A 9,012-nucleotide genomic window follows, 5' to 3' on the forward strand; every position below is an offset into this window, starting at 1 on the left:
CACATGGGCCTTAGTGGAGTGAGAGAGGGCCGGCCAGGGTAGGCCGCGTGCCCCCTCCCCCTCTAGTATGAATTGAACTAGGGAAGGGGGGGCGCCCCCCTTTCCTTTAACCTCTCCTCCTTCCTTTCCCCCTCCTAGTTGGAGTAGGAAAGGGGAGCCCTACTCCTACTAGGAGGAGGACTCCTCCTCCTAGCGCGCCTAGCAAGGGCCGGCCGGCCTCCCCCCTTGCTCCTTTATGTATAGGGGTAGGGGCACCCTAGAACACACAAGTTGATGGTTCGAAGCCGTGTGCGATGCCCCCCTCCACCATAATCCGCCTCGATCATATCGTAGCGGTGCTTAGGTGAAGCCCTGCGTCGGTAGCAACATCATCACCGTCATCACGCCATCGTGCTGAAGGAACTCTCCCATGAGGCTCTGCTGGATCATAATTTGTGGGACGTTATCGAGCTGAACATGTGCTGAACTCGGAGGTGTTGTAAGTTCGGTACTTGGATCGGTCGGATCGTGAAGACGTACGACTACATCAACCGCATTCTCATAACGCTTCCATTTACGGTCTACGAGGGTACGTGGACGATACTCTTCCCTCTTGTTGCTATGCATCACCATGATCTTGCGTGTGCGTAGGAATTTTTTTGAAATTACTATGTTCCCCAATAGTGGCGTCTGAGCCAGGTTTATGCATAGATGTCATATGCATGAGTAGAACACAAGTGAGTTGTGGGTGATACAAGTTATACTGCTTACTAGCATGTTATACTTTGGTTCGGCGGTATTGTTGGATGAAGCGGCCCGGACCGACATTACGCGTATGCTTACGCGAGACTGGTTCTACCGACGGGCTTTGCACACAGGTGGCTGGCGGGTGTCAGTTTCTCCAACTTTAGTTGAACCGAGTGTGACTATGCCCGGTCCTTATTGAAGGTTAAAACAACACTAACTTGACAAAATATCATTGTGGTTTTGATGCGTAGGTAAGAATGGTTCTTGCTCAGCCCGTAGCAGCCACGTAAAACATGGAACAACAAAGTAGAGGACATCTAACTTGTTTTCGCAGGGCATGTTGTGATGTGATATATTCAAGGCATGATGCTATATTTTATTGTATGAGATGATCATATTTTGTAACGGAGTTATCGGCAACTGGCAGGAGCCATATGGTTGTCTCTTTATTGTATGCAATGCAATCGCCCTGTAATTGCTTTACTTTATCACTAAATGATAGCGATAGTCGTGGAAGCAATATTTGGCGAGACGGCAACGATGCTACGATGGAGATCAAGGTGTCGCGCCGGTGATGATGGTGATCATGACGGTGCTTTGGAGATGGAGATCAAAGGCACAAGATGACGATGGCCATATGATATCACTTATATTGATTGCATGTGATGTTTATCCTTTATGCATCTTATTCTGCTTGATTGACGGTAGCATTATGAGATGATCTCTCACTAAATTTCAAGGTACAAGTGTTCTCCCTTAGTATGCACCATTGCCAAAGTTTGTCATGCCGAGACACCGCGTGATGATCGGGTGTGATAAGCTCTATGTTCACATACAAGGGGTGTAAACCAGTTTTGCACACGCAGAAATACTCAGGTTAGACTTGATGAGCCTAGCATATGCAGATATGACCTCGGAACACTGAGACCGAAATGTTGAGCATGAATCATATAGTAGATATGATCAACATAGTGATGTTCACCATTGAAAACTACTCCATTTCATGTGATGATTGGGGATGGCAATTTTACCCATGGGTACGGGTACCCGTGGATACAGTACCCGGATGGGCAGGGTATGGGCACAATTTTATACCCACGGCCAATACCCATACCCTACCTGTTAAGTCATGGGTAGGGCATGGGTTTAGCCTTTTACCCATGGATATACCCATACCCTACCCGTTTATACGGACATGTAAACCTTATGCGTGATTCATAAGTGTACCTATGTAAAAGTTGTGTCGCGATCTTGCGAACCTATATTAAAGTTGTCACCAATTATCAATGTGAATTGATATAATTGTCACGTACTCATCAATCTATTATTGAGTTGAGATCAATGTTCTTTTATGAAATGTGTTATAGATGAATGTAAAATTGCGAATAACTTGTGTACAGTTTGATCTACCACTTGGGTACCCAATGGGTATGGGTACCAGCCGGGTATGGGTATGGTTAAAGTTTCATACCCATGAGTACGGGTATGGGTAAAATTTTAAACCCATTAACTACACGGGTATGGGTATGGTATTGCTCTACCCACTCCATACCTTACCCATTGCCATCCTTAGTGATGATCGGTCATGGTTTAGTTGATTTGGATCACATGATCACTTAGATGATTAGAGGGATGTCCATCGAAGTGGGAGTTCTTAAATACGATTAATTGAACTTTAATTTATGATGAACTTAGTACATGATAGTATTTTTCTTGTCTATGTTGTTGTAGATAGATGGCCCGTGATGTTGTTCCGTTAAATTTTAATGTGTTCCTTGAGAAAGCAAAGTTGAAAGATGATGGTAGCAATTACACGGACTGGGTCCGTAACTTGAGGATTATCCTCATTGCTGCACAGAAGAATTACGTCCTGGAAGCACCGCTTGGTGCCAAACCCGCTACAGGAGCAACACCGGATGTTATGAACGTTTGGCGGAGCAAAGCTGATGACTACTTGATAGTTCAGTGTGCCATGCTTTACGGCCTACAACCGGGACTTCAACGACGTTTTGAACGTCATGGAGCATATGAGATGTTCCAGGAGTTGAAGTTAATATTTCAAGCAAATGCCCGGATTGAGAGATATGAAGTCTCCAATAAGTTCTATAGATGCAACATGGAGGAGAATAGTTCTGTCAGTGAACATATACACAGAATATCTGGGTACCATAATCACTTGACTCAACTGGGATTTAATCTTCCTGTTGATAGTGTCATTGACAGAGTTCTTCAATCACTGCCACCAAGCTATAAGAGCTTTGTGATGAACTATAATATGCAAGGGATGGATAAGATGATTCCTGAGCTCTTCGCAATGCTAAAAGCCGCGAAGGTGGAAATAAAGAAGGAGCATCAAGGGCTGATGGTCAACAACCACTAGTTTCAAGAAAAAGTGTAAAGGGAAGAAGAAAGGGAACTTCAAGAAGAACAACAAACAAGTAGCTTCTCAAGAGAAGAAACCCAAGTCTGGACCTAAGCCTGAGACTGAGTGCTTCTACTGCAAAGGGACTAGTCACTGGAAGCGGAACTGCCCCAAGTATTTGGCGGATAAGATGGATGGCAAGGTGAACAAAGGTATATGTGATATACATGTTATTGATGGGTACCTTACTAAAGCTCGCAGTAGCACCTAGGTATTTGATACTAGTTCTGTTGTTAATATTTGCAACTTGAAACAGGGACTACGGATTAAGCGAAGATTGGCTAAGGACGAGGTGATGATGCGCGTGGGAAATGGTTCCAAAGTCGATGTGATCGCTGTCGGCACGCTACCTCTACATCTACCTTCGGGATTAGTTTTAGAACTGAATAATTGTTATTTGGTGCCAGTGTTGAGCATGAACATTATATTTGGATCTTGTTTGATGTGAGACGGTTATTAATTTAAATCAGAGAATAATGGTTGTTCTATTTATATGAGTAATATCTTTTATGGTCATGCACCCTTGAAGAGTGGTCTATATTTAATGAATCTCGATAGTAGTGATACACATATTCATTATGTTGAAGCCAAAAGATGCAGAGTTGATAATGATAGTGCAACTTATTAGTGGCACTGCCGATTAGGTCATATTGGTATAAACGCATGAAGAAACTCCATACTGATGGACTTTTGGAATAACTTGATTATGAATCACTTGGTACTTGCGAACCATGTCTCATGGGCAAGATGACTAAAACACCATTCTCCAGAACTATGGAGCGAGCAACAGATTTGTTGGAAATCGTACATACTGATGTATGTGGTCCAATGAATGTTGAGGCTCGCGGCGGGTATTGTTATTTTCTCACCTTCACAGATGATTTGAGCAGATATGGGTATATCTACTTGATGAAACATAAGTGTGAAACATTTGAAAAGTTCAAAGAATTTCAGAGTGAAGTGGAAAATCATCATAACAAGAAAATTAAATTTCTACGATCTGATCGTGGAGGATAATATTTGAGTTACGAGTTTTGTCTTCATTTGAAACAATGCGAAATAGTTTCGCAACTCACGCCACCCGGAATACCACAGCGTAATGGTGTGTACAAACGTCGTAATCGTACTTTAATAGATATGGTGCGATCTATGATGTCTCTTACTGATTTACCGCTATCGTTTTGGGGTTATGCTTTAGATACAACTGCATTCACGTTAAATAGGGCACCATCTAAATGCCTTGAGACGACGCCTTCTGAACTATGGTTTGGCAAGAAACCAAAGTTATCGTTTCTTAAAGTTTTGGGGCTGCGATGCTTATGTGAAAATACTTCAACCTGATAAGCTCGAACCCAAATCGGAGAAATGTGTCTTCATAGGATACCCAAAGGAGACTGTTGGGTACACCTTCTATCACAGATCCGAAGGCAAGACATTTGTTGCTAAGAATGGATCCATTCTAGAGAAGGAGTTTCTCTCGAAAGAAGTGAGTGGGAGGAAAGTAGAACTAGATGAGGTAATTGTACCTGCTCCGTTATTAGAAAATAGTCCATCACAAAAACCGGTTCCTGTGACACCTACACCAATTAGTGATGAAGCCAATGATGATGATCATGAAACTTCAGATCAAGTTACTACCGAACCTCGTATGTCGACCAGAGTGGTACGGTAATCCTGTTCTGGAGGTCATGTTACTTGACCATGACGAACCTACGAACTATGAGGAAGCAATGATGAGCCCAGATTCCGCAAAATGGCTTGAAGCCATGAAATCTGAGATGGGATCCATGTATGAGAACAAAGTCTAGACTTTGGTTGACTTTCCTTATGATCAGCAAGCCATCGAGAATATATGGATCTTGAAGAAGAAGACTGACGTGGATAGTAATGTTACTGTCTACAAAGCTCGTCTTGTTGTGAAAGGTTTTTGACAAGTTCAAGGAGTTGACTATGATGAGACCTTCTCACCCGTAGCGATGCTTAAGTCCGTCTGAATCATGTTATAAATTGCCGTATTTTATGATTATGAAATTTGGCAAATGGATGTAAAGACTGCATTCCTGAACGGATTTCTGGAAGAAGAGTTGTGTATGATGCAACCTGAAGGTTTTATCGATCCATAGGTTGCTAACAAAGTGTGCAAGCTCCAGCGATCCACTTATGGACTGGTGCAAGCCTCTCGGAGTTGGAATAAATGTTTGGATAGTGTGATCAAATCATATGGTTTTATACAGACTTTTGCAGAAGCCTATATTTACAAGAAAGTGAGTTGGAGCTCTGTAGCATTTATAATATTATATGTGGAGGACATATTGTTGATTGGAAATGATATAGACTTTCTAGATAGAATAAAAGGATACTTGAATAAGAGTTTTTCAATGAAAGACCTCGGTGAAGCTTCTTATATATTGGGCATCAAGATCTATAGAGATAGATCAAGACGCTTAATTGGACTTTCACAAAGCACATACCTTGACAAAGTTTTGAAGAAGTTCAAAATGGATCAAGCTAAGAAAGGGTTCTTGCCTGTGTTACAATTTGTGAAGTTGAGTAAGACTCAATGCCCGACCACTGCAGAAGATAGAGAGAAAATAAAAAGTGTCCCCTATGCTTCAGCCATAGGCTCTATCATGTATGCAATGTTGTGTACCAGACCTGATGTGTGCCTTGCTATTAGTTTAGCAGGGAGGTACCAAAGTAATCCAGGAGTGGATCACTTGATAGCGGTCAAGAACATCCTAAAATACCTGAAAAGGACTAAGGATATGTTTCTCATTTATGGAGGTGACAAAGAGCTTGTCATAAATGGTTACGTCAATGCAAGCTACACTGATCCAGACGATTCTAAACCACAAACCGGATACGTGTTTATATAGAACGGTGGAGCTGTCAGTTGGAGCTGTTCTAAAAAAAGCGTCATGGCAGGATCTACTTGTGAAGCGGAGCACATAGCTGCTTTGGAAGCAGCAAATGAAGGAGACTGGATGAAGGAGTTCATATACGATCTAGGTGTCATACCTAGTGCAACGGGTCCAATGAAAATCTTTTGTGACAATACTGGTGCAATTGCCTTGGCAAAGGAATCCAGATTTCACAAGAGAACCAAACACATCAAGAGACACTTCAATTCCATCCGCGATCAAGTCCAGATGGGAGACATAGAGATTTGCAAGATACATACGGAGCTGAATGTTGCAGACCTGTTGACTAAGCCTCTCTCATGAGCAAAACATGATCAGCACCAAGGCTCCATGGGTGTTAGAATCATTACTATGTAATCTAGATTCTTGACTCTAGTGCAAGTGGGAGATTGAAGGAAATATGCCCTAGAGGCAATAATAAAGTTATTATTTATTTCCTTATTTCATGATAAATGTTTATTATTCATGATAGGATTGTATTAACCAGAAACATAATACATGTGTGAATACATAGACAAACAGAGTGTCACTAGTATGCCTCTACTTGACTAGCTCGTTAATCAAAGATGGTTATGTTTCCTAACCATAGACATGAGTTGTCATTGGATAAACGGGATCATATCATTAGGAGAATGATGTGATTGACTTGACCCATTCCGTTAGCTTAACACTTGATCGTTTTAGTTTACTGCTATTGCTTTCTTCATGACTTATACATGTTCCTATGACCATGAGATTATGCAACTCCCGATTACCGGAGGAACACTTTGTGTGCTACCAAATGTCACAACATAACTGGGTGATTATAAAGGTGCTCTATAGGTGTCTCCGATGGTAATTGTTGAGTTGGCATATATTGAGATTAGGATTTGTCACTCCGATTGTCGGAGAGGTATCTCTGGGCCCTCTCAGTAATGCACATCACGATAAGCCTTGCAAGCAATGCAACTAATGAGTTAGTTGCGGGATGATGCATTACAGAATTAGTAAAGAGACTTGCCGGTAACGACATTGAGCTAGGTATTTAAATACCATGATTGAATCTCGGGCAAGTAACATACCGATGACAAAGGGAACAATTTATGTTGTTACGCGGTTTGACCGATAAATATCTTCATAGAATATGTAGGAACCAGTATGAGCATCCAGGTTCTGCTATTGGTTATTGACCGGAGACGTGTCTCGGTCATGTCTACATAGTTCTCGAACCCGTAGGGTCCACACGCTTAATCTTCGGTGACGATCGGTATTATTAGTTTATGTGATTTGATGTACCGAAGATAGTTCGGAGTCCTGGATGTGATCATGGACATGACGAGGAGTCTCGAAATGGTCGAGACATAAAGATTGATATATTGGACGACTATATTCGGATAACGGAAGTGTTCCAAGTGATTTAGGAGAAAACCGAAGTCTCGGAGGGTTACCAGAACACCCCGGGAGAACTAATGGGCCACATGGGCCTTAGTGGAGAGAGAGAGGGCCGGCCAGGGCAGGACGCGTGCCCCCTCTCCCTGTGGTACTAATTGGACTAGGGAAGGGGGGCGGCGCCCCCTTTCCTTCTCCCTCTCCTCCTTCCTTTCCACCTCCTAGTAGGAGTAGGAAAGGGGAGTCCTACTCCTACTAGGAGGAGGAAACCTCCTCCTGGCGCGCCTAGCAAGGGCCAGCCGGCCTCCCCCTTTCTCCTTTATATACAGGGGTAGGAGGCACCCTATAACACACAAGTTGATTTTTCCAAGCTGTGTGCGGTGCCCCCCTCCACCATAATCCACCTCGATCATATCGTAGCGGTGCTTAGATGAAGCCCTACGTCGGTAGCAACATCATCACCGTCATCAAGCCGTCATGCTGACGGAACTCTCGCGTGAAGCTCTGCTGGATTGGAGTTCATGGGACTTCATCGAGTTGAACGTGTGCTGAACTCAGAGGTGTTGTACGTTCGGTACTTGGATCGGTCGGATCATGAAGATGTACGACTACATCAACTGTGTTCTCATAACACTTCCACTTACGGACTATGAGGGTACGTGGACGATACTCTTCCCTCTCGTTGCTATGCATCACCATGATCTTGCGTGTGCGTAGGAATTTTTTTAAAATTACTACGTTCCCCAACAAGGTGCACCTCCTTCTCACGAAGGAGGCTGATTGCTAGATTCCGGAGTTGTATGGTCCTCCGGAATAGGGTTCGGCTGGGGGCCAAATTGGACATGGCCCCTATCACCAGTCTCCATGGGGATTTGCTCCCCCATGTGTCCGGCAGTCGAGGTCTCACCTTCTGGCGCCGCCCTGACAGCCTCATGTTCCTCTCCTTGGCCTGGGAAGGTCCTTCGGGACAACACCTCAGCTTCATCCATGGCCTTGGGGGAGGAGGCCTCCGGAAGTGATCTGCTATCCATCACCTTTGGATCCAGTGAGTTCCCTGAAGATGAGGATCGCTGGGGGTGGGTGTGAGCCGGACTGCAGCGCATGATTTGACACATTAAAACCACAAAATAAAGAAGTTGGATATATGTATTCATAGGTGCTTTTGAGTAGTTACGATTCGGGCAGGGGGTTCTCCCTAGGGCGCCACTCGGAGCTGTTGTTCGTATCCAATGCGGAGTTGTCCGCGAGGGGGACCCTCCCCTTCTTGGGAGCCTCTGCCTCTAGATCCATGGAGGCCCCCCTTTTCTTCCTTCCCCCCTAAGGGGGAAAGTTACTTTCCTCCTCCTCCTTCTCCTTGTCCTTAGTAGCAGGGGAGGAATGGGTTTCGGCATCTTCGGACGTCACGTCCGAAGTTCCTTTATGGCAGAGGCCACTTCTGGTACCCTTGACCTTCTTATTGGCCTTCTTATCCGGCGCCTGGTAGGGCGCCGGAACCAGCATCTTTATTAGAAGCGGGATAGGTAGGTTTTCCGGCAGCGGAGCCGGACACTGGTTCTGCTCCGCCTTCTCTGTCCA

This window comes from Triticum aestivum, chromosome 4A (genome assembly GCF_018294505.1).
Source record: "Triticum aestivum cultivar Chinese Spring chromosome 4A, IWGSC CS RefSeq v2.1, whole genome shotgun sequence".
NCBI lineage: Eukaryota > Viridiplantae > Streptophyta > Magnoliopsida > Poales > Poaceae > Triticum > Triticum aestivum.